The sequence below is a fragment of the Lithobates pipiens genome, unplaced genomic scaffold (genome assembly GCF_037356315.1).
Source record: "Lithobates pipiens isolate NorthernLeopardFrog02 unplaced genomic scaffold, aLitPip1_a1.2 Scaffold_30, whole genome shotgun sequence".
NCBI classification, from domain to species: Eukaryota; Metazoa; Chordata; class Amphibia; order Anura; family Ranidae; genus Lithobates; species Lithobates pipiens.
In genome coordinates this window covers 98,748,033-98,774,583 of record NW_027507791.1, presented here as the reverse complement: position 1 = coordinate 98,774,583, position 26,551 = coordinate 98,748,033, and the positions used below count along the sequence as shown (strand labels likewise).

Genomic DNA, 26,551 nt, shown 5'->3' with positions numbered 1-26,551 from the left:
CGTGTTCGTTCTTTTTGGACCAGGAAGGACGGGTTGGTTTCTGCGTTGGCGTGTATCCGGCCGGTGCACGCTTCTGTTTTGAACCTGCTTTTAAAGTCTTTTATGTAAGTGTACACGTTCGTTTTTGTAAATTAAAGTCATTGTTTTTCCCTATGTGATACCACGTTGAGTTGGGAGTGATATGTGGATTAACAGCCATAACCCTATTGCGTGAAAGATTCGGGATCGCCTGAGGTGGAACCACTATCCGGATATCCTTTGACTGTTTTCGCCTGTGGTGACCCTCTGTAACGGGGGGTCGCTTGGATCTGGTAAGGAGCCAATTCACTCATTCGGTGATGGGAAAAGCACATTACATTTCTGGAGAAGATTTTTAATTTGTGCACTCTTAACTCAGCTCTTTGAAGTTTTTTCTTCACCGGTGTTTATTTATCATATGGACATTTATCATTACTTTTTGGTATATGATTATATGGACATTATATAGAGTGTCTTTAAATATTTTTTTGATAGTTCATTGTATGTAAAAAAATTCCAAACATACTATTTTCCATACTATATATTTTTTTATTCACTTTTTAGGGGTATATGCACAGAGTTTTATATATTCATATTGTGTTTGGGGAATTCACATTATTGACACGCATTCATGTTCTGTTTTTGTATTTAATTGTATTTATTTGTATACATATCGGTATGCACTATAGTTTGGAGGCGGTCTCAGAGACATTAAGATACTAAGACCCATATTGTGGGTCTGGCACATATACATACCCTACTCACTTTGGGCACTTGTGGTTAGCGCAGTTCTCTCTTTTTTCTATTTCTGTTTGGTGTATTCTTGGTGTACATTTGAATTGCAGCTTCCGTCCAATACCATTTGTATTCCGTAGCGCAGTTTTTCCCTTTTTCGTTCCTTTAATTATTAATAGTTTATAAAATAGAAGTGAACAAAAAATAAATAAATAAATAGGAAAATAATTAAATAGTGGAGAATAAGGAGTTAATTAAGGCTGATGAGAGTAAATAAAGGGTTAAACAAAAGGACATTTAATAATTTTTTTTTTAAATTGACAGGTTGCGTTAAACTGACTTCATCTGCAGATTGAAGTTCATACCTTTTGATTTGTAGATGAAGAAAAACAGTAAGGCCGCGTACACACGCGGGGACTGTTCGCTCAACTTTGTCCGCTGAACAGTGTTTCGGCGGACAGTCCGCTCGTGTGTGGGCTTCAGCGGACAGTTTCAGCGGACAGTCTGACGAACAAAGTTTTTCGGAAATTCCGAAAAACTGTCCGCTGAAACTTGGTTTGAGCGGACAGTCCGCCCGTGTGTAGGCTTGTTCGTCAAACTAAGTCTCGCGCATGCTCAGAAAGAATTTACACGCCGAAGGTTGCATTGCAGTGTATAGGACGTCGTTTTCTAGTCCCGTCGTACGTGCCGTTCACGTCATCGCGCACGGTTTCAGCGGACTGTTCGTTCGTCGTGTGTGGGCAAGTCCGTCCATGCTAATTTTGAGCGGACTGTCCGCTGAAACTGTTTGACGAACAAAGTTGAGCGAACAGTCCCCGCGTGTGTACGCGGCCTTAGATACAAAAAGAGACCATGTTTCTTTTTATCTTTTGGCTGAGCAATGCTGTTGATAAACATTGCCCGGCTGCTTTTTAAAAAAAAATTGGACAGCTCCATTTGCCAGGACTTCAGTTTACACTCAACAGGGGAACCCTACTGACAGCTGAATGAGTCATCGGTTGTTAAAGAGGAACTGCAGTCTGTTTGCATAATTTGCAATAAAAACATCTTTGCCATTCTGAAGTTTCCAACCACTTTGCATATTACTGTATATATACTGTGATTCTGTATTTGCCAAATATGCTGTAGAAATCTCCCTCCACTAAGTCTGACTGCATCCATTTTAACTAGGGGCAGCTAAAGCTGCTGCCTTTTCACTTCCTTGATTTACACACACACACAGAGGCACACCTCCAGCTCTGCAGCTCTCATTGGCCCTCTTATGACTCATTCCCACTCCCTTCCTGGTAAACTCTCACAAGAGGGAGATCTGTGCATGATGTCATAAGCCTAGACTAATGACCAGACAAGAATCAGGAATTTGGCTGTATAAGGTATTTACTGGCAGACTAAAAATGTTTTACTATCCAAAGTTAAAACAACAAGGGCAGAAGATTTATTAGATGGAAAGATGACAAAATGACTGACTGTCTGCTTTAAGGACGTGGCGGCACCGCTCCTTAACCGGTAATTGACACTGTAATGCACTGCAATTAAAGCGTTTGTTAACCCCAAAAAACAAAACAAAAAACAGATCCTGTTCCCTTAAAGCATGTTATACAGCACAGCGCTTGTGCTGTGTCATTTGGCCCCCTGTATCACCTAAACTACCTGTCTGATCCTGTCTGGCTATACCCTTCCCCCAGTACGCTGACCACGGTATATCAGGGCTGCTGAGCTCTGACACCATTGCCAGCGTACGTAACTCCGTCAGCCGCAGCCCTGCTCTCTGTCTTCTCTCCTCCATCTTCTACCCCCTCCCATTTCTGCCCCCCTCCCCCGCTTCTGCTGCTCTAATACTTAACTGGATGGACTTGTTTCTTTTTTTCAACCTGACTAACTATGTAACTATGTAACTTAACATTAAAGGCTCCCATCCCCTTTGTTTAAAACAATAAGTTCCCCTGTGCCTGTGTTATATGATAAATATGCTTATCTGTACTGATAACACATTGTCTTCCTGCGATCATGTGACTCCTCAGTTCTGTCTCTCCTCTCTCCTCCCTGGCTGACCCCAGGGCTCGGCCCCGCCTGCTGGAACTGTCAGCCGGGGAGAGGAGAGAGGAGGCAACTGATTGCAGGAAGACGGTATGTTATTAGTACAGATAAGCATATTTATGATATAACACAGACACAGTGGAATTTATTGTTCTAATACAGAGGGGATGTGAGCTTTTTATACAAGTGGCTTAACAACCACTTTAAGAAAAACAATGCACTGGACTGCATCAGAAGCATCTTGAACATATCTGGATTGCGTTTCTGTGGTGTGAGCTGGCCCTTAGAGCATTTGCACGAGTACCGATACTTGTGCAAATGCTTAGTATTGGCATTGATACCGGTATCAGTATCGGTGCAAGCAGGATTTTCTTGTAACATTGCCTTTTGTATGTCAAAAGATATATAAAAATGTTGCGTACTGCTGCATTGACCTGTGTTTTACATTTGTTGAAGTGTGAAGAGAACACATCAAGAAACAATCGTTTTTTGCACTGGAATGCAGATCAAGGCAATGGTGTGAATTAGCCCTTCAAAAGAACCTCAGCAGCAGATAATTTTAAATGAAGAGTGAGCAGATAAGGCTGTAATCAGAGCCCCTGCCTGTTACACCAGACTGCAAGTCCTGAAAATCTTCCTGGCATCTGGACCTTTGAAATGTGCGTATTTGTTCAAGTCATATCCTGTGCCATATTGTAATAACCTTGAGAAGTCTTCCCACAGCAACTAGGCCCTTCCATCCTGGGGGGAAAGATGATGTTGTTTTAAGGTGTTATTAATAATTACATTAATTATCATTTCTCTAGTCTCCTCTAAGACTTACCAAATGTCTTGGCTTCTTCCCTGCAGCTGTCCTCTGATCATTGTAATATGATTTTATAATCCTTTCTCCTGCTTTAGCATTCATCAATGTATCCAACTTGAAAGACAGATGTGTTGATTCAAGGCCTGGCATTATTAATTGCCCAATTTATTAACCCACCTAATTTCTTTCTTCAGGAGTAGGGGAGGCAGCATTAAGTCTGTTTTTCTTCTGGATCTCTCCTGTCCCTCGTTCTCTCCCTTCCCACAGTTTAATGTCTAAATCCAAATTCATAAAGGGACTGCGATCTGGTCTTGTTGAGCTGTGGGATTCGCAGAGCTTTTCCCACAAGCCCCTTTAATCAGAATTACACTGTCATTAATATTCATAAAGTCAGCAGGAACTCTCGTGGACTGACAGAGAACTCCTTGCCCCTCCTCCCCCACAGCTCAGAAGCCTTATTAAAAGCATCTTAAAAAATTAATGGAGTTGGGAAAGTTAGTAAGAAGTACAGTGTTAGCAGAAGGAGGTGACGAGCCGTGTTGCCTTGAGATGTGCTGTTCATTGGCCACTTGCAGGGGATATGGGTGGTCATTTAACAGGATTTACATGCATCGGCACATCAAATTTCAAAATTGAATAATAATAAGCAGCCTTCCCCAGTAATTAAACTTACAGTGTACAAGAGAGGAATAAGAAAACAAGGCAATGACACAGAAGGATGCTGGGAATGTGACTGACATCTTAAGTTGGAAGCAATGTCTTTAACCCTTACTATGCTCATCAATATATATGCAGGTTCTGAAGGCAGTATAATTGAACCATCAGTCAGGAATGGTGAAGGAAGGGCATTTAAGTGACTTTGACCATGGCATGGTCGTTGGTGGCAGACAGGCTTTTAGTCTAAGTATTTCAAAAACTGCTGATCTACTGGGATTTTCACACACAAACATCTCTAGGATTTACAGAGAATGGTCTGAAAAATAAAAAAAATATCCAGTGAGAGGCAGTTGTGTGGCCGAAAATGCCTTGTTGATGTCAGAGGAGAATGGGCAGACAATTTGAGATGATAGAAGGGCAACAGTAACTTAAATAACTAACTCGTTACAACCAAGATATGCAGAATACCATCTCGGAACACACAACACATGGAACCTTGAAGCAGATGGGCTAAAGCAGCAGAAGACCACACCGGGTGCCACTCCTGTCAGCTAAGAACAGGAAACTGAGGCTACAATTCACACAGGCTCACCGCAATTGGACAATAGAAGATTGGAAAACGTTGCCTGGTCTGATGAGTCTCGATTTCAGCTGCGACTTTCAACATAAAAGCATGGATCCATCCGGCCTTGAATCAAAAGTTCAGGCTGGTGGTGTAATGGTGTGGGGAATACTTTCTTTGCACACTTTTGGCCCCTCCTTACCAACTAAGCATTAAATGGCACAGCCTACCCGAGTATTGTTGCTGACCATGTCCATCCCTTTATAACTACAGTGTACCCATCTTCTGATGGCCACTTCCAGCAGTATAATGCACCATGTCACAAAGCTCAATTCATCTAACTACTGGTTTCTTGAACATGACAATGAGTTCACTGTACTCCAATGGCCTCCACAGTCACCAGATCTCAATCCAATAGAGCACCTTTGTGATGTGGAGGAACGGGAGATTTTTATCATGGATGTGAAGCCAACAAAGCTGTAGCAACTGCGTGATACTATCATGTCAATATAGACCAGATCTCTGAGGAATGTTTCCAACACCTCATTGAACCCATGCCATGAAGAATTAAGGCAGTTCTGAAGGCAAAAGGGTACTAGCCAATGTACCTAATAAAGCGGCCAATAAGTGTATATGGAGACAGCTGTGTTTGGTCATTACATATGTAGGCTGTGTTTGCTATGTCCATCATGCTGCTCGCTGTGCTGTGGGCATCTGAAAAGCAAGTTAAGTAAAGTTCTATATCATCAAAATGTAGTCCGCAGACTATGAAGAAGTCACAGCTGGTGATGTTCAGGCAGCCATCGGTCGAGGCTTTTCAAGTAGATGCATATCAGGCAGAGGTCAAGGAAAGCAGCACAAAAATGAACAGAAGGAATCAGAGGTTAGTCTGGAGTCATAATCAGAAAATCTACGGGGATTCAAAAGACAAGTAGCAAACACTCAAAAGGAAAGACTATCATGGCTCCCATACCAAAATAAGACGCCATTACATTGGGGACACAAATAAGGAATTGACAGTTCTTTAAAGCAGAATTCCATTTGGCATGTCATTTTTTTTAGGGGGAGAGAGCGGGTACCTAGTTTTGACAGGTACCCAGCTCCCACTTCCTCTTGGGCGACTCGAGTGGAAGTTCTCCTCTCCACCTCCCTCTCTGCAATCTTCTGGGACACGTCACAGGTCCAAGAAGATTGCCCGGCCATTGAGGAGGTGCAGCACAACTGTGAAACTACAAGCTGTTTCAGCCAGGTGCCCACACTTGTAATGCCGACAGCGGGCAGAGGCAAGGGCGAGAACCGAGGGTCCGGGTGGCCGCATTGCTGAATCCTGGGACAGGTGAGTTTGTGTTTATTAAAAGTCAGCAGCTACACTTTTTGTAGCTGCTGACTTTTAATAAATACAAAATCTACTGGAATGCTGCTTTAATTACCGTAATTGAAAGCTTTGTGACTAGAGCAGATATTAAAAAGGCTAACTGCTTTACATAGCCCAATGCATTTCTCACTGTTTTTTTGTTTCTGTTACTGAAATATTGTCAGGATCCATGCTTACTGGGCTTAAAAAAAAATGTCAGTTCCCTTGCCAGAAAAAAATGCTCATATACCATTGTTGTACCCAGTTTAGGAGAATTTAGCGTTCAAATCAAAAACGCAAGCCAGAAGGGTTTTTTTCCTGCCTCTAAACACTGAGCTTAAAATTATGCCTTTAATCATCCTAATGTGCATGGACACGTAGGATAACATTGAGCTGCTTCTACATACAAATACAAAACTCCTGCAGAAGCAGCGATTTTTTTTTTGCATGGAGCCTGATACATTTTTATAATGAGCAGAGAAATGTATTTCGTATAATTAATATTATTCCAAATAGTTTCACAAAATAATTTTCTCACAATGATTCTCTGGTATCTGGTATTCAAGTATAGGGATACCAAAATTTGTGTAGGTGTTGATGCATATGTCAGCTCTGTATGTTTGATAAACAAATGCATATATATTAGAGTTTCTGGATATTGGGCATTTTCCAATACAGAGACTTGTAATTTACTGACTGCCTGAGATAACGTTATTGCACAGGAGGCTCATTGCAATTGGGTTAAATTGAAAAGATGAGACAGCATTGACTCCTTAAAAAACAAATATATACATAGGTTCAAAATTATTTATACTTCTAGATATTTAAAATTGCAAGGAAGTAATTCATCAAAATCTGTTAGACCCCTTTCACACCACACCGCACCTTGCGTCGGCGGTAAAACGGCGCTATTTTTAGCGCCAATTTACCGCCGGATTTGCGGCGGATTTGCAGCACATTTCGGCCACTAGCGGGGCGCTTTTACCCCCCGCTTGTGGCTGCAAAAGGGTTAAAACCGCCGGCAATACGCCGCAATAGCGGCGTTTTGCCGGCGGCATTACAGCGCTGCCCCATTGATTTCAATGGGCAGCAGCGGTGGAGGAGCGGTAAACACACCGCTCCTTCACCGCTCCAAAGAAGCTGCTGGCAGGACTTTTTTCTGATGTCCTGCCAGCGCACCGCTGTAGCGTGAAAGCCCTCGGGGCTTTCACACTACACACAATGGTGCAGCTTCTTTAGGGTGTTTTGCAGGCGCTATTTCTAACGCTATAGCGCCTGCAAAACGCCCTGGTGTGAAAGGGGTCTAACAGCCCAAAAATTCAGATTTCACATTTAAGCCTGGTTCACACCTATGCATTTTTTTGTGAATTTTCAGTTTTGCAGAAACACACCACATCCATTTAGCATGGTTTCCTATGGATGCAGTTCACATCTTTGCATTTTATTGAAAGGGCCAGGGACTTTTTTTCTGGTTTTTGGTTCCATAGACTTAAAAAATGTGTATTGAAAAATGCAAAATGCACCTGGAATATGCAAACTGCAACCTGCATAGGTGTGAACCAGGCCTTAACTGCTTGCCGCCCACCGGCCGTCATATGACAGCTAGGCGGCACGGCTCTAATTCTGGGCGGGCTTCAAATGACTTCCCTCCATTTAAACAGGGAATGTGTGTGATCGTGTGCGCGCATCTCTGTTCCTTTGGTGGCGGCGTGTCACAGAGACAACGCTCACCACAGAGGGGGGTGGACAGTCGTTGAGCATGGCTGTTTACCACGTAATCAGCCGTGATGAAGTCACGGCCAATCAAAGGTGGTATCGCCCCACTTTGCACGGCGTATGCACGTGATCTCGAGCTCACTGCATGTGCCCATCGGTGGTGGCGTGTTCCAAGGAGCACTGCTCATCACTGACGCTGGTAAACAGCCATTGGCCAGTGGCTGTTTACCACGTGATCGGCTGTGATCCTTTCACAGCCGATCACTAAATGTCAACAAACCACGGTAACGAGCTTTTACCGCCTTCTCCTGCTCACACACCGATCATGTGTGAGAAGGAGATTGCGCTAACATTTCGTTAGCGCTTACAGTGTACACCAATCACACTGCCCCCCCCCCCCAATAAAGAAGAGCTGTCACCACCCATCAAAGTACCTGCCACAGTTCATCTGAGTACCTGTTAGTCCATATGAGTACCTGTCACAGTCCATCAGAGTACCCGAGTACCTGTCACAGTCCATCGGAGTACCTGTCTCAGGTGAACTGTGACAGTTACTCAGGTACTCATATGGACTGTGACAGGTACTCGGGTACTCAGACGAACTGTGACAGGTACTCAGGTACTCATTTGGACTGAGTACCTGTCACAGTCCATAGGAGTACACTAGTACCTAAATACCGGTCACAGCCCATATGAGTACATGTCAACGCCCTTCAGAGTACCTGAATACCTATCTGTAGCCCATCAGAGTACCCAAGTACCTGTCACCAGCCCATCAGAGTAACTGAGTACCTGTTACCAGCCTATCAGAGTAACCGGGTACCTGTCACCAGCCCATCAGAGTAACCGGGTACCTGTCACCAGCCCATCAGAGTAACCAGGTACCTGTCACCAGCCCATCAGAGTAACCGAGTACCTGTCACCAGCCCATAGAGTAACCAAGTATCTGTCTGCAGCTCATCAAGTTACCCGAGTACCTATCTGCAGGTCATCAGAGTACTCGAGTACCTATTTGCAGCCCATGCTTCATAGACTATACATTGGGGTATTTGCTTTCCAAAATGAGGTCATTATGCGGGTAATTCCTCTGGACTGTTGCTCGGGGACCTTCAATTCATGTAATTTATGCTCCTAGAACACCTGAAGGTACTACTTCAACGTTGGGCCTCTGTATGTGGCCAGGCTGTGTAAAAGTCTCACACATGTGGTATCGCCATACTTGGGAAGAGTAGCAGAATGTATTTTGCGGTGTAATTTTTCAATGTGACAATGCTATGTGTTCGAAATATCCTATAAATTGACAACTTTGTGTAAAAAAAAATGTTTTTTTTCCACATTTTCCAAAAACGTCTGGAAAAAAAGGAACCGTTAAAAAGACTCATTATGCCTCATAGATTATACGTTGGGGTGTTTTCTTTCCAAAATGGGGTCATTTTGTGGGCAAGTCCATTGTCCTGGGGCTCCAGGGCCTTCAAAAGTGTAATAGGTGGTTGAGAAATTAGATGTGTAATTTATGCTTGCAGAACGCCTGAAGGTACTACTTCAATGTTTCTTCCTTTGTATGTGGCCAGGCTGTGCAAAAGTCTCACATGTGGTATCGCCATACTTTGGAAGAGTAGCAGAATGTATTTGGGGGTGTAATTTGTTGTATACATATGCTGTTGTGAGAAATAACCTGATAATATGACAATTTTGTAAAAAAAAAAAAAAAAAAATCTTTATTTTGCAAAGAATTGTGGTAAAAAAATTACAACTTAAAAAACTCACAATGCTACTTAATACATTGGAATGTCTACTTTCTAAAAAGGGGTAATTCGGGGGGTATTTGTACTTTCCTGACTTGTTAGTGTCTCAAGAAATGAGATTCACCTGATGTACTGAAGGCCTGATCAGATGTGATCTATTTTCAGTGATTATCACTATAGTTTGTGGACTCTATAACTTTCACAAAGACCAAATAATATACACTAATTTGGGTTATTTTTACCAAAGATATGTAGTAGTATAAATTTTGGCCAAAATTTATGAAGAACAATTACTAATTAGCAAAATTTTATGACAGAAACAAAGAAAGGGGCTTTTAGTTCACAAAATGTGTCTTTTTTTATTTATAGTGCAAAAAATAAAAATAAAAACACTAGTGATTAAATACCACTAAAAGAAATCTCTATTTGTGTGAAAAAAAAGGACTCAAGTTTCATATGGGTACAGTGCTGCATGACTGAGTAATTGTCATTCAAAGTGTGAAAGCGCTGAAAGCTGAAAATTGGTCTGGGCAGGAAGGGGGTATACGTGCACAGTATTGAGGTGGGTAAAGGATGCTGCAAAATATATTCTTCTAAGTTTGGCGTGCATGCAGATGTCTCTGTCCTGCCTGTGTGAAAGGGAAGGGGGGGTTGACATTTATTATTTTATATTTTATTTTATATATTAATCATATTCTGATATATTTTTACATTTTTTTTTACTTTTCTACTATGTCTGCTTAGCCTTTAATTTAAAATCAGTGATAAGTTCTCTTTACTGAGACATCAGGGAGCTTTTAGACCCCTGGAGACTCCTGTTCCTGTAGCCCAATCAAATCGGGGAGTTCCTGATCTTCTGTATACCTGGAACTTTGACAGCTGTGATCTTGGAAGTGTTCAACACTTCTACGTTTCTTTTCAGTAGAGGAAATTGTCTGTTTTCTGATTTCCTCCACCACTCCCCATCCTGAACACTGCTGTCCAACCTGAACCCTTTTGCACTGGTATTGGGCCCATGGAGTAGCAAGGTAATCCCAGGGACCAGGAAGTGATAAAGAATGAAACCTGGATCACTTCTATGCTCCTCTCTAGGAAATCAGATTGTTTGCCGGGAGGGAGTTTCTTTACGATGGAAGTTGGAAAGGGGTTCAATGTAAAGCCAACATGTTTTATTTTTGTACTGTAGAGGGTTAGAACCTCCTGAAGATGAGAACAGTTTCCACTGCAGTATCTTTAATGAACATATTTTGTCACATTAAAGCAGCATTTGTGATTACATTTATAGTGCTGCCTCATGAGTTAAATGCAGCGCAGATGAAATGTGCCTGGTATATGGCATTCATATGATGCCAATGAGCTAAGGGAGGATTTTAGGAAAGATATGTACTGCTCTTTTTTTTTTTTTTTCTTTTTTTTTTTTTCCTTTTAGCTATGAAGGTTTTAATATATTTTAGAAATGACATCCTGTACAATTAATCCCTCCTCCTTCAATATGTGCATGTTACATGGTTGATAGAGAATTAGATATGACTGCGGTACAGTGTTCTGTTATGCTTAAAGACAGATGCCATCAAATACCCACAATCCATCTCCTAGTGCTACCATAGTAATGTGCAAATTTTGTGTTTGAGACCTACAGAGTAAAATGAAATTGTAATGTTTCTAATCAATGCCAATACCCTAATTTTTAGAGGAACAAGGTGCATTATTGATGTCCCTCCTCATGCTCATCATGTGTACATCTAACTTACAGTTGTGCGTTAGAATTTTACCTTTGTAGAACTTTGTTTTATGTAAAATGCACTGAAAAGTTTTAAATTGAAATAGAAATAATGGACCACTTTGGCCTTTTTTGCTATTAATATTTTATGACTCCTTCTGGTAATCAAAGCCATTATTTAGCCTATATTTCTTTCTTATTGTTTGTTCGGTTATTTGGTTTAATGACCTTTGTTTAGTTTACAGGCGTGTTTCACTTTTTATTTTTTTTATTTTATTTTTTGTAACAGCCGATGATATTTGACTTGAGTCATTCAATTCCTCCCTTCTCCACATCTTCTAACTGCTGCCCTTTGGATGATAATTGTGTAGAGAAACAGATGAATGACCGAGAACTGAATTTATGGCAATGTGTTTTGCTGAGAAGTCAGTTTAATGTTTGTCAGAAGTCAGTTTGTGGTAAAGGGAAAAATAAATAAAAAATGTAAAACGGTTTAATATACTGGAATATCATGCTCTCTTATATTATGTATGGTGAGCCCTTGCTGCCATTACTATCTCTGTTTAAAGTTGTGTTCTACAGCTTGTGTCCATGTCTTCTAGGGACACTTGTGATCCAGAGAGGGCATCCGTATGGCTGTTATTTACATTTCAGTCTGTGTTTGACCTAAAATCATATTACTCGATTTTCCCTGGTGTTTCATCATGTGAGAAGCTGTGCCAGAAAAGAATACAATCCTAGGTCTAGGGGTGGTCTTCTTTCATATGTTTGAAAAGAAAGAAAACAAATGCCTGAACAGACATGATTCATATCCAAATATCTAATCTCTCTGAAGTTGTCCTAAAGGTACACAGCTCTAGCTTTTTATTCTAAGTTGATGGAATACTTGATTATTAAAGGTGTGTTTCTCTAATGCTGTGTACACACGACCAGACTTTCTGTCAGAATAGGTGCGACGGAATCATTCTGTCAGATAGTCCGATCGTCTGTGGAATAGTCCGATCGTTTTTATTTAAAAAAGTCAGACAGACCTAGAAATAGAACATGTTTCAAATTTGTCCGACTGACTCAATTCCTATCGGGAAAACCTTTAGTCTGTATGCTGATCCGAAGGACCAAATACGACGCAAGGGCAGCTTTTGGCTACTGGCTATTGAACTTCCTTTTATAGTCCCATCGTACGTCATCACGTTCAAAACTAATGGACTTTAGTCCGTTCTTGTGTGCAAAAGTCCGTTCATTCGGAAGTCCGTTGTAACGCCATTAAAAGTCCGTTGGGAAGATCTTCGTACCTTTCTGCAAGAAAGTCTGGTCGTGTGTACGCAGCAATAGTCCCCTTGTTTTTATTGTATGTAGAAACATCTCACCGAAAGGAATAGTAGAATGCTTGATCCACTGTTTGTCCATAGAGAATTCGCTACATCCACAAAGTAAGACTAGTAGGGCCACCATTATTTTGGCACAAATTTGTTTTTACCCCATAATATAGGGACTTGGTATTCTCTGATCCTAGGCAAGGAGTTGACTAGCAAAAGCAGGATTCTTCTGTTTTTACTATACAGAGGGGTGAAATTTTTGGGTCAATGTTTCCTTAACAGTATGTCAACCTCCAATTGTTGGGATCTACCACTGGTCTTTTGGCAAGATCTCTACCAACATTGTTCCCTACATGGTTATATCACTCTCCATATTGTAAATAATATTATGAAAACTGTGATGTCCCACAGCAAGGAAGATTGAGCAGGAATATCCAACACACCTAAATCCAAGCAAAGGAACAAAACTGGCTTGGTGTGGTATGGGCTTTTCTGTGCGAAAAGTCAGCTTCCAGGGTTTGTTTTGGTCAAAACCTAATTGAACAAGCTGAAGCTAGAAGTTGATTGGCTACCATTTACAGCTGCGCCAAATTTTGCACTCTCCAGTTTTAGAAAATCAACCCCTTGATGTCTATTTACAAGGAGTCAAGTTGTTGGTGCAGACAATAACCCAAGCAAAATCTGTGCATCAAAATTAAATGACCCAATACTAGAGTTGCAATGGATATTAAACCTAAATCAACTATTGCTTCTAGTTTTTTGATTAGGTTCTACCACTTGTGCAATGTTATTCCTATTTGGAACTGCAGCTGCTCTTTTGCTGAATTATGTTTTTACTCATGAGATGTGGACAGTGTTACTTTTAGTCCACATAACCATAATGTGGACCTAAATTCAAAAAGTGAAGATTTGCTCTTTTATAGGGAACATCCAGAAATGTTAATTATGCTTAAATTGTACACCGTGTCTTCAATTCCTCCTTCCTCCTTTTTGAAATGTGAGTATGCCTAGGGACTCCTGTGCCTGAAGCCTTATAGCTGAATATTTGTAGTGTGAAGCCTTTGATACTGTTGACCATCCCTTCCTCCTCAAAAAAACTCCACTCTCTTGGCCTTCAAGACTCTGCTCTCCCCTGCCTCTCCTCCTACCTTTCACAGCGCTCCTTCAGTGTGACCTATAACTCTGTTTCCTCCTTTACACTTTTTTTCTGTAGGGGTACCTCAAGAGTCTTTCCTCGTACCCCTTCTCTTCTCCATTTACACCTCCTCCTTTGGTTTTTTAATAAACTCCCATGGCTTCCAGTACCACCTAGAGCTGCACAATTAATCGTTAAGAATTGTTTTGCAATTTTTTCCCCGTTGCGATCTTGACAGAGTATTACCTGATTCTTTCTATGCAGAGAATTCTCTCTGCTCTGCTAAAGCCGACAGCTGTCAAAAGAAAGGAAAAAAAATGGGCAGTCTGCCAAGAATCACAACATTCCATAGCAGTGGAACTTTGATATTAACATTGTAATGATTTGTGCTTTAGATCAAAGGAATACACATTGGTGTATAAAGCCATGTTTACACTGGTGCGACAAACCCTCCGACATTGGGAGCTCATGTCGCATGACGTGTGAAAATCAATGTTTCCCTATGGGAGCCGTCTTAACTGTTCCCACACAAGTCGGTCCGACTTTGAAAATGCTCCCTGTACTACTTTGGTCCAACTTTGATCCTACTTCAGCCCATTGAATATCATTGAAGTTGGATCAAAGTTGGATCACCGTCTTGCCTGATCCGACTTTGGCATGCGACTTGTGCTCTGATGATCTTGAGGGGGAACTCCACACCAAATTTTAAATAAAAAACTTGCATGGGTCCCCCCTCCAAAAGCATACCAGGCCCTTCAGTCTGATATGGATTTAAGGGGAATCCCCTACATCGTAAAAACTGTGGGGCTCCCACCAAAATCCATACCAGACTCTTATCCGAGCATGCAGCACGGCCGGTCAGCAAAGGGGTGGAGATGAGCAAGTGCTCCCCTCCCTCCTGAACCGTACCAGGCCGCATGCCCTCAACCACATGCCCCCCCACCCCAAAGCACCTTGTCCCCATGTTGATGAGGACAAGGGCTTCTTCCCGACAACCCTGGTCATTGGATGCTGGGGTCTGTGGATGGGGGGCTTATCGGAATCCAGGAAGCCCTTTTAATAAGGGGGGCCCAGATCCCGGCCCCATGTGAATGAGTATTGGGTACATCGTATCCCTACCCAGTCACCTGGGGGAAAAAGTGTCAATAAAAATACCACACTAGACAGGTTTTTAAAGTAATTTATTAGGCAGCTCCAGAGGTCTCTTGCGACTTCTCCGCTCTCTCCAGCCTCTTCTTACGGTCTTCTCTGTCTTCTGCTGGGCTCCTCTACTATCTTCTGCTCTTTTGCCGCTCTTTTGCTAGCGTTGGCCCGGTCACCGTTTGATGTCCCTTATGACGTCACCACCCGGGACATGAAGGGGCGGTGATGTCATGAGGGGAAGGGTCACCGCATGACATCACCCAGTGACCATGCCTCATGCCTATATAAGTTGTTGCGCACCGGAAGAGAGTGTCGTGTCAACATCGGAAGAAGACCGTAGGGAAGAAGACGACGGAGAAGACCGGCCAATGCTAGCAAAACAGCGGACAAAAGAGCAGCAGATAGCGGAGGAGCGAATCTGTCTAGTGTTTTTTTTTTTTATTGACACTTTTTTCCCTCAGGTGAATGGGTAGGGGTACGATTTACTCCATACTCATTCACATTATGAAATGGGGCTCCTGGATTCCGATAAGCCCCCCGCCAGAAGACCCCGACAACCAACGGCCAGGGTTGTCGGGAAGAGGCCCTTTTCCTCATCAACATGGGGCAAGGTGCTTTGGGGTGGGGAGCCACAGTGATTCCCCCTGCCCCAAAGCACCCACCCCCTATGTTGAGAGCATGTAGCCTGGTACAGTTCAGGAGGGAGGGGGACGCTCCCCCCTCACCAACCCCCTTCCTGACCGGCTGGGCTGCGTGCTCGGATAAGGGCTTGGTATGGATTTTGGGGGGACCCCCACGCCTTAAAATCCATATCAGACCGAAGGGACTGGTATATTCTTGGAGGGGGAACCCATTCCGGTTCTTTATTTAAAATTTGGCGTGGCGTTCCCCCTCAAGGTTCATACCCAAACACAGTGCCTGGCATCGGCGGTGATCCAAGTCAGATCCCCGTTCATTGAAGTCGGATGCGTCTCTGACTTCAAGTCGCAGGGCAAAGTTGGATCCAAAGTAGGAGGAGTGTCGCGTCGCACCAGTGTAAACCTGATGTAAATGAGGGAAGTTTAACAACTTAAACACTAAACCTTTTTCTGACATTTGTTGGTTTCAAGTTAGAATCTTTTTTTTTTTGCTAGAAAATTACTTAGAACCCCCAAACATATATATATATTGAAGATCCGTATAGCTGAACACATTGCTAATATAAAACTAGGTTTTAAGGACCATAATGTGTCCCTACATTTTAAGATCCATCATAATCGTGATCCATCAGTGTTAAAATTTTGGGGTATAGAACACATGAAACCAGCTTGGAGAGGATCAAACTTGGTACGTGAACTTTCTAAAAGAGAAACTGAATGGATATATCTTGTTGACACATTATCGCCGAAAGGGTTAAATGTGGATCTTGATATAAACTGTTTTATAAGCGACTATTAAATGATAGCCCCCTACTTGTATGGGACCATGAACTGATATCCCCCCTCTTTTTTCTTCTTTTCCTTTTTCTTTTCCTTTTTTAGTTTTGAACTTTGATAGTAATATGGATATATTTCACCTTCATGCTTTTGGCAGCACTATATATGGGACTTAGCTACATTTTATTGCTAGATGTGCTCATTTTAAAAAAAAACAATATTCCCCATGTATATATCTTTTGCTTCATATTGTACACCTCTCTCAGGTATTCCTGAGTGACTGTGATGAGTAGAAATTGATATGTATGGGGTTCTTGTATAATGTTCTCTCATATGTTAACTACGAATATTTAATTTGGGTTTATATCTGAATATTTCCCCTCCTCAGATTTGAATAATGTCAGAGGAAATAGGATATATATACTTATATTATAATTTTAGAATGTTTAAATATTAAAAAAAAAATAATTCTGACGATATAAATTTGTTTCAATATTTCGCCTTTAGTGGTGATGATATAGACCAATAGAGGTTACACATATATTTTATTACAAAAAATATATTTTTTTTTCACAAAAAATATATATTAAATGTGTTTTTTTTATGATTTTATATATTATTAATTTGTTGCGTTTATAATCGCATTGAAGTTGCATTGCAACATATATAATTTTAATAATGAGTAAATCTATACCCATTTTCCTCAGAACACTGTGCGGTTTAGCCTTGTAGATTACTAGTTTGTTATAGAACAACAGCAGCTCGGCAGGAATATAGAATTTCCTTGATGTACATAATGTATGTTTCCTCTCTTGGTTTTGCCCTTTTTCAGGCTGCTATTTTCGCTTTGCTTTTCGTTTTAGACGTATGCCTTTAAATGATATGGTTTTATGTTCTGTTCCGGTGTATGGATGCCATAGCTTTGCTATGGAAATCGCCAAATTCTATAGTTTTGATTTGGCCAGTATTAATTGCCTGTTTCTCCGCTGTACAATGAAGTCTGATCTGCCTGGTTCTCATGGCAACAGCCACATATATGGGTCATCAGGACGCTCCGGGATTGGCTCATGTGGCAGAGGATAGGGCTATTCAAATCCTTTTAAATTGGCTTTGAAACCGCCTCCGTTAGGCAGTGAGTCTGATCTGCTGTGTTCCCATGACAATTGAGACGCCCTGCGGGACGCTCCGTGATTGGTGCACATAGCGGAGGACGGGACTATTTAAATGTTCTCTAAATTCGTATAGCCACGCCCTCTGTTGAAGTCGGAAGTGACGAAACGCGTCAGGACGTGGCCTATACGACGTTGACCGGAAGTTACAGTTGTGTTCCACCGCTAACCAAATCCAGGAAGTGACAACAGTGTCAGCAGAAAGACACATGGGGAAAGTTCCTGGCATCCATCTAAAACGGTGATTGAACACTCTGATGTTCTTATGCTTATTTCTTCTTTTTAAATGTACGCAGATTGATATAAGGGTTTATTTGTGTGTGACCAATTTTGAATAAAAAAATAGAATTACGCTATGTGCGAATCTTTTTATATTCTATGACATTGCGGAAGCGTGTTTGGCAGACGAACCCTGGTGGAGGACATTTGAATTGCTGTTTACAATTTTTCTAAAAGCTTGGTCTGCTGAAATAGGCGCTGAGTGGGGTACTGTGGGCCTATCTTATACCCTTTTTGCTCTATATATATATATATATATATATATATATATATATATACATTTTTTTTTTTGAGTAGAGAGACCTTAGAGAATAAAATGGGGGTTGTTGCAATATTTTGTCACACTGTATTTGCGCAGCAGTCATTTAAATGCAATTTTTTGGGAAAAAATTACACTTTAATGAATTAAAAAAAAAACAGTAAAGTTAGCCCAATTGTTTTTGTATAATCTGAAAGATTTTACGCCGCGACAATCATGAGAGAATCATGATCTTTTTATTGTAAGCAAAAAAAAATTGTGATTTTCATTTTGGCCAGAATTGTGCAGCTCTAGTACCACCCCTATGCTGATGGCACAGAAATCTATCTCTCTATTTCTCACCTCACGCCTTCAATCTCCTCTCATGTTACTAACTGACATATCAGCATGGATGTCACACCACTTTCTCAAACTCAATCTTTCTAAAAACTGAGCTCATAATTTTTCATCCAGCCCATGTACCCCCCCCCCCCCCCCTTCCAACTTCTCAATCAAGATCAATAGTACAACCATCAGTCCCTCCCTTCATTTCATGCCAGGGTACTAGGTGAAATCCCAGACTCTGACCTTTCAGCCCAAAATTCAATCACTGCCCACATCGTGCAGACTTCACCTCCGAAACATTTCCAAAATATGCCCCTTTCTAACTGTTGACACCACTGAGCAACGTATTCACTCCCTTGTTATTGCTTGCCTTTACTATTGTAACTCCCTCCTAATTGGCCTACCTCTCTGCAAGCTATCCCTTCTTCAGTCTTTCATGAATGCAGCTGCCAGACTCATCCACCTTGCCCACCGTTCAGTGTCCACCACTCCTTTCTGTCAGTCCCTCCACTGGCTTCCCATTGCCCAATGAATACAATTTGAAACACTAATAACAACACACAAAGCCATTTACAATTCTGCCCCAAGCTACATCACCAATACTATCTCCAAATATCACCCAAATCATCCTCTCCACCCCTCCCAAGACCTTCTGCTCTCTAGCTCCCTTGTCTCCTCCTCCCATGCTCGTCTCCAGGACTTCTCCAGAGCCTTTCCCATCCTCTGGACCTCACTACCAATTTGTCTGGTTATCTCTTACTCTGCCCACTTTTAGGCGATCCCTGGAAACTCATCTCTTCAGGGAGGCCTATCCTGCCTCCAGCTAACACCCAAATATTCTACTTCCCTCATCAATTGAACCCTCTCAGTCACTACCTTTTTATTTCACCAGCCCCTCACTTTTAGATTGTAAGCTCGCAGGAGCAGGGCCCTTCTAATCCTCTTGTTTTGAATTTCACCGATGGTGTATTGTCTCCCATTATATTGTAAAGCGCTGCGCAAACTATTGGCACTATATAAATCCTGTATAATAAAAATATTAATAAGGAAACTGCTGCCTCTCACTGGTAGTCTCAAGAGAATTGGAGTGAGATTGGTGGTGCAGGCTGGAGGCTCTGGCAGTAGGAAGTAGAACCCTGCCTCTACCAAGATGGCCACCTCCACACATAGAAACAATGCAGGACAAGGCATGGTATGCCAGTAATGTGGAAATGATCAGCTACAGGGAGACTACATGCAATACTGATGAATAGTACTTTTCCTCTAACTACGTTTTTTTTTTTTTTTTTAGGGACATCTTCCAGAGTGCAATTCCTCTTTAAGCCCTTGTACACACGGTCGGAGAATCCGTCGGAATGTGTCCTATCGGACCGTGTTGTCGGATAATCCGACTGTGTGTGGTATGCATCGGACTGATTCTGTCAGAATATCTGTCGGACCCAATTTTCCAACTTGCTGGAAATATTTCCCGACCAACTGGGCTGATCGGACATACTCCGATCATGTGTAGAGAATTTTGATCGGACCAAGTGCCACGCATGCTCAGATCAAATTCCTACATCAAAGCTATTGGCTACTAGCCTGAATGTAGTCCCATCGTAAAGAAATAACGTCATCACATTCTGAAAGATCAAATTTTTCGACAACTTTGTCCGACCGTGTGTATGCAACAGTTTCGGACAAGATCTGACGGACAAAATCCGACGGATTTGGTTGTCGAAATCTCTGACCATGTGTACAGGGGCTAACATAAAATTGTTTGATTGTCTCTCACTCCTCTTCACCCAAATCTGTTGAGTGGACATACCTGTTAATCAGTTGTTTTTTTTTCTCAGTTATTAAATATTTTAAAAGCTCAGAGAATATCAATATTTGCTGCAAGAGTCAAAGTGTTTTTACTGTTTAAGACGGCAGAGCAATTTCATGACACAGTACACTCTTTAATTTGCCATGAAATGCATACGATACTTTAGCTACCATGAAAGTCTTTGTGGCATTTACGCTGTAGGATTTAGACTACCGAAATGCTAATGCACTAATCACTATCAAAACAATGAGTTTCAACAGGGTTAATATCTGGATAGAGAAGGTCGCTGTTCTGTGTTCCCTGTTTGGGCAGGAGGGGGCACCTCTTCCCCTCTGCAGGTACACAGTCGCTTGTGCTGTGTCTTTTCCGGTAATTACTCCCAGAATATTTGTTGCTTGCTTATGAATTAACTTGCATTTATGGAACTAAATCATTGCAATCATTTAATTACACCTGAGGAGCTGAACTATAATTGCTTGCTACTAACGAGGATCTGAGATGGCTTGAGCAGTATTAATTTGGTGTTTACTTTTCTGAGTGCTAAAAGCATTAAAATGATTGTGCGATAGGATTACATTTTACTAATTGCTGCCATTCATTAGCTGGGGAAATGGCGAGGGAGATCACACTGCGGAAGGAGAGAATGCTGATGCTGGAATGTTCAGGCACTATTCTCAAGCGGGCAAAGACACTGCGAAATGTTCACACAACCTGTCTTCCTGCTCTACAACAGGCTTTACCAAAATGTGGAATTTTAACAGCTGTTGCAAAATCTCTTTTTGATGTAAGGCTGGGTTCGACTTTGATAATGGTTTTCCTTTAGCTGATTTTATTTCTAACAATTGTCTGTTGTGCTGCTTGTGATAACAGGGCAGGGTAGGGTTAATAACCAAGTGATAAAGAACACACCTAAACTATAGACAAATTACAAATTATTTTGCATGATGGAAAATCTCTCTCACCAATAATTGTTCCCCTTTCTCCATAAAAGACATTTGTTATGCTAAAGGAGATCTCAGAATAATACAAAAGTTGTCATGTTAAAGTGGTTGTAAACCTCAGACATGAAATATGAACAAAGCATATCCCTCTGTAGTGTGTACTTGTCTCACTGCACAGCACTAATGCCCCGTACACACGGTCGGAATTTACGACATAAAAAGTCAGAATGGAGCTTTTCATCGTATATATTCCGACCGTGTGTATGACCCATCGGACTTTTTACGTTGAAAATTCTGATGGACCTAGAACGAGAACATGTTCTATATTTTTCCGACGGAACAAATTCCTATCGGGAAAACCACTTGTCTGTATGCTGTTCCATCGTACCAAAAACAGCGCATGCTCTGAAGCAAGTATGAGACAGAAGCTATTGGCTACTGGCTATTGAACTTCCCTTTTCTAGTCCCGTCGTACGTGTTTTATGTAATCGCGTTCATGACGGTCGGAATTTGGTGTGATCATGTGTATGCAAGACAGCTTCAACGAAATTCCGTCGGAGAAACCTTCAGGCCGCGTACACACGGGCGGACTGTTCGCCCAACTTTGTCCGCTGAACAGTGTTTGGGCGGACAGTCCGCTCGTGTGTGGGCTTTCAGCGGACAGTTTGACGAACAAGGTTTTTCGGAAATTCCGTAAAACTGTCCGCTGAAACCTTGTTTCAGCGAACAGTCCGCTCGTGTGTAGGCTTGTTCGTCAAACAAAGTTGCGCGCATGCTCAGAAAGGATTTTCACGCCAAAAGTTATAATGCAGTGTATAGGACGTCGTATTTTTCGTCCCGTCGTACGTGCCGTTCACGTCATCGCGCACGGTTTCAGCAAACTGTTCGTTCGTCGTGTGTGGCCATGTCCGTCCATGCTAATTTTGAGCGGACTGTTTGCCGAAACTGTTTGACGGACAAAGTTGGGCGAACAGTCCGCCCGTGTGTACGCGGCCTCAGAGTTTATTCCGATGCTGTGTACAAAGCATTTTTAGGCCAGTTGTTTGGTTTCAACAGAACCCCTCATTTTCCACTTCTTGATTGGAGTTTGAACACTGCTGACTGGCATTCTCAATGCTTTGGATATGTTTTTATATCCCTTTCCTGTTTTATACAGTTCAACTACCTTTTCCCGCAGATCCTTTGACAATTATTTTGCTTTCCCCATGACTCAGAATCCAGAAACGTCAGTGCAGTACTGGATGAAAGATGCAAGGGTCTGTCAGGAGTCCGGAAACGCATTGACCTTTTTTATACACACACACACACACACACACTAATTACAAGCAAACAGATCACAGGTGAGGATGGTTACCATTAATAGCCATTCAAATATATATATAACTACCATTGAAAACATTTTTATATCTTGTTAATATGTGCCCTTAATTCTGCAGAATTCAGACACGATTGTCAGTCTTCCTGCACTGCAGTAAAAATCTCCAGCAGTGCTTTCAGCCCAACCCATTTCTCCTCTGTGAACTACAGAACACCTTTCCCTATGTAGTCAAGGGGACTAAAGAGAAATGTTCTGTAATCAGGATTGAGCAGAAAAAGGAGGCAACGCTGCTCCTCCATAGATACAGTACAGTGAGTTTTGCCCTAGCACAGGGAATGTGATACTGGCAGGATCACCATGTGAAAAAAGACTAAGGACTGATAAAGTGCAAAATATTATATAGTTGTTCTTTAGTTTAGATGCATTTTAAAGGATAAGTTCATCTTTAGGAACATGTTACATGTTCCACCTGTTTTTAGGGTGTAACATGTTCCCACTCCTACGGCGATCCACTGCCTCTATTGCCAGAAAGCGAGGGGATGTTCTCCCCATGTTCATTGCCACTATATAAAAAAAAAAATGTGGTTGACCTGGGCCCACCCGGCTGCATCATTCATTCAGGCTGGGTTCATACTATTGTGGTTTTCCTGCATCCAATTCGCATAGCAGGAGATTGTTACCAACTCTCTATAGAGTCGGTTTGCACATCTCCGGAACGGCTTTGGTACAAATTGCAGAGGAGTCCTGTGCATGTTTTGATCTGTTTTTGGTCCGAATTCAGACAAAAATACGGGCTGAAATTGGACCTGAACCTGTGAATGGAGACGCACCGGACCCCCTGCTGTAAGCCGCTCCAGGCTCTAGTGTGAATGGGAAACTACTAGTACTGACAGTTGGCTGTCGGCTTGTAGCTCTCATTGAACTATCAGGGTGCCGTTGAGCACTGTGGTAGTTCACCATCTCTTCCTGTGCATAACGGCCTGCCTGTACGAGGTATGAACAGACAGATATACTGACAAGTCTGCAGGAGTCCTGCATGGCACCTGTGATTTGCTGATCATGGGTGCAATGCTTTCCATGCAATTTTTTTTTACCTGCAAAAAGATGTGTATTTATTCATTTTTAAAGGTGAACTTATCCTTTATATTTTATTTTGAATGTCCCCAAACAGGTGTAATTGCAAAGACATTGCTACTGAAAACATGATGAGATTAAGGCAAGAGTTTTTATTTTTCGTCTCTTCCAGGTAATGCTGGTCATAAACTGTAGATATAACATTCTACAAAGAATTGAAATAAACGTTTAAATGGCCTAAATGTATATGTCTGAACAAAATGTATGAGGAAACCATTTATAGGTGGCAAATGATCTAAATCTGCAATGGAGGCACATGGAGGGTTAGGAAGCAAAGAATCTGTTTCCTGATGCAGAACTCCACAAATGCAAGGAATACAGAATTTGATTAAATAAGGGTTTGGCAAGATTAGGATACAGAAATTGGCAGGCCAAATTTAAATCCTAAGCTAAACAGCAATGATCACAAATTAAAATGCATCTTCTTCTGGCTAATTTTAATATGTAAATTAGAGAGAGGATTCATTTCACTATGTTTAAAAAAGCGTGTTTGATAATAAATGGAATCATAAAGCCTGGAAATGACAAGTCTGTACATAAGAGATACATCCAAGAGAAAAATACAGAAAGAAGTCCATTAAGTTTTTTCAGCCTGAAAGGGTTATTCATCTCTGTTATTTTAGTGAATGCATCCGTTATGAATCTCTGACAAGCGTGAAGTTAGGTGGTGCCATACTTGTGACGAGCGATATATCCTCAAATTACTGCTTTAAGGTCAAGTTTTTTTATTTTTTTAAAGGGTAACTCCAATCAGACAGTTAAGCAAACTGTGATATATATAGTGTGTGTATGTGTGTGTGTGTGTATATATATATATATATATATATATATATATATATATATATATATATATATATATATATATATACTGTATATATATATATATATATATATATATATATATATATGTACACAGTGCCTTGAAAAATTATTTATACCCCTTGAAATTTTCCCCATTTTGTCATGTTACAACCACAAATGTAAATGTATTTTATTTATTTTTTTTATTTTTTTTATTGAAATTTTCAAGAAAAGGAAATATACAAACTTCCAGAATAAGAATTTTACAGAATAGGCATTAACAATAGAATCAGCCAAGTTCAGTTTAAACTATTCAACAGATACAGACTGACCGTTGTATCAACTCACATCTACAGCTGGCAGGTATAATACTTGCATGACATTAATCATAATACAAGTAGAACATAAGATTTGCCTGTATATTTGCAACTAGCCTAAGTAGTAGGGATAGAACAGTAATTAACAAAAAAGACTGGAAAGTAATTAAAGAAAATAATTGACAAAGAAATAATAAAACTAAGAAAATTGGGTGGGAATAGGGTAAGGAGTTGGGTTGGGGGGGTTTGAGATGGACCTGGTATTCCATTTATGTTAGAGGAATATTAGCAGCTTAATGATACCTAGCCCTCCAGATCTTCCACACGTCATGTCCACCATCGTCTTAACAATTGCAATAACTTCAGACGTGTTGGGTACCACATCTGACTTCCACTTTTGAGTTACAAGTGATCTAGCAGCTAGAAATTTTTATTGGGATTTTGTGTGATAGACCAATACAAAGTGACACATAATTGTGACTGGGAAGGAAAATGATAAATGGTCTTCACTTTTTTTACTCTGATACCCCTAACTAAAATCTAGTGGAACCGGTTGCCTTCAGAAGTCACCAAAATTAGTCAATAAAGTCCACCTTACAAATAAATATGTGAAAAGTGTGGTGTGCATTTGTATTAAGCCCCCCCTCAATACTTTGTAGAACCACCTTTCGCTGGAAGTCTTTTTGTGTATGTCTCTACCAGCTTTGCACATCCAGAGAATTACATGTTTGCCCATTCTTCTTTTCAAAATAGCTCAAACCCTGTCAGATTGCATGGAGAGTGTCTGTGAACAGTAATTTTCAAGTCTTGCCACAGATTCCCAATTGGATTTAGATCAACACAAAGTGGCACATCATTGTGAATTGGAAGGAAAATGATAAATGGTTTTTAAATTTTTACTCTACTACCCCTAACTAAAATCTAGTGGAACCAATTGCCTTCAGAAGTCACCAAAATTAGTAGATAGAGTCCACCTGTGTGCAATTTAATCTCAGTATTAATACAGCTGTTCTATGAAGCCCTCAGAGGTTTGATAAAGAACCTTAGTGAACAAACCACATCATGAAGGCCAAGGAACACAACAGACAGGTCAGGGATAAAGTTGTGGAGAAGTTTAAGGCAGGGTTAGGATTTAAAAAAAAAACAAGCTTTGAACATCTCATGGAGCACTGTTCAATCCATCATCCAGAAATGGAAAGAGTATGGCACAACTGCAAACCTACCAAGACATGGCCGGCTACCTAAACTGACAGGCCGGGCAAGGAGAGCATTAATCAGAGAAGCAGCCAAGAGGCCCATGGTAACTCTGGAGGAGCTGCAGAGATCCACAGCTCAGGTGGGAGAATCTGTCCACAGGACAACTATTAGTCGTGCACTCCACAAATCTGGCCTTTATGGAAGAGGGGAAAAAAGAAATCCATAAGAAGTCCAGTTTGTGAAAAGCCATGTGGGGGACACAGCAAACATGTGGAAGAAGGTGCTCTGGTCAGATGAGACTAAAATTTTACTTTTTGGCCTAAAAGCAAAATGCTATGTGTGGCGAAAAACAAACGCTGCACATCATCCTGAACACACCATTCCCACCGTGAAACATGGTGGTGGCAGCCTCATTTTGTGAGGAGGCTTTTCTTCAGCAGGGACGGGGAAAATGGTCAGAAAGACCGCAAAAGACTTGAGACTGGGGCAGAGGTTCACCTTCCAGCAGGATAACGACCCTAAACATACAGCCAGAGCTACAATAGAATGGTTTAGATCAAAGCATTTTCATGTGTTAGAATGGCCCAGTCAAAGTCCAGACCTAAATTCAATTGAGAATCTGTGGCAAGACTTGAAAATTGCTGTTT

General features: G+C 41.3%; 1 protein-coding gene across 5 annotated transcripts in view; it reads left to right on the top strand.

Annotated features, from left to right (window-relative positions):
* MIPOL1 (mirror-image polydactyly 1) overlaps nt 1-26,551 on the top strand; it is a 693,631-nt gene that overhangs the window by 156,119 nt on the left and 510,961 nt on the right. Inside the window, exon 3 of one of the 5 annotated variants that reach the window (XM_077464679.1) lies at nt 3,247-3,449. The exons of the other annotated variants lie outside the window; for them this stretch is intronic. The gene's annotated coding sequence lies outside the window, so the exon portion shown is untranslated. The remainder of the gene's footprint in view (nt 1-3,246; nt 3,450-26,551) is intronic. 5 annotated transcript variants of the gene reach the window in all.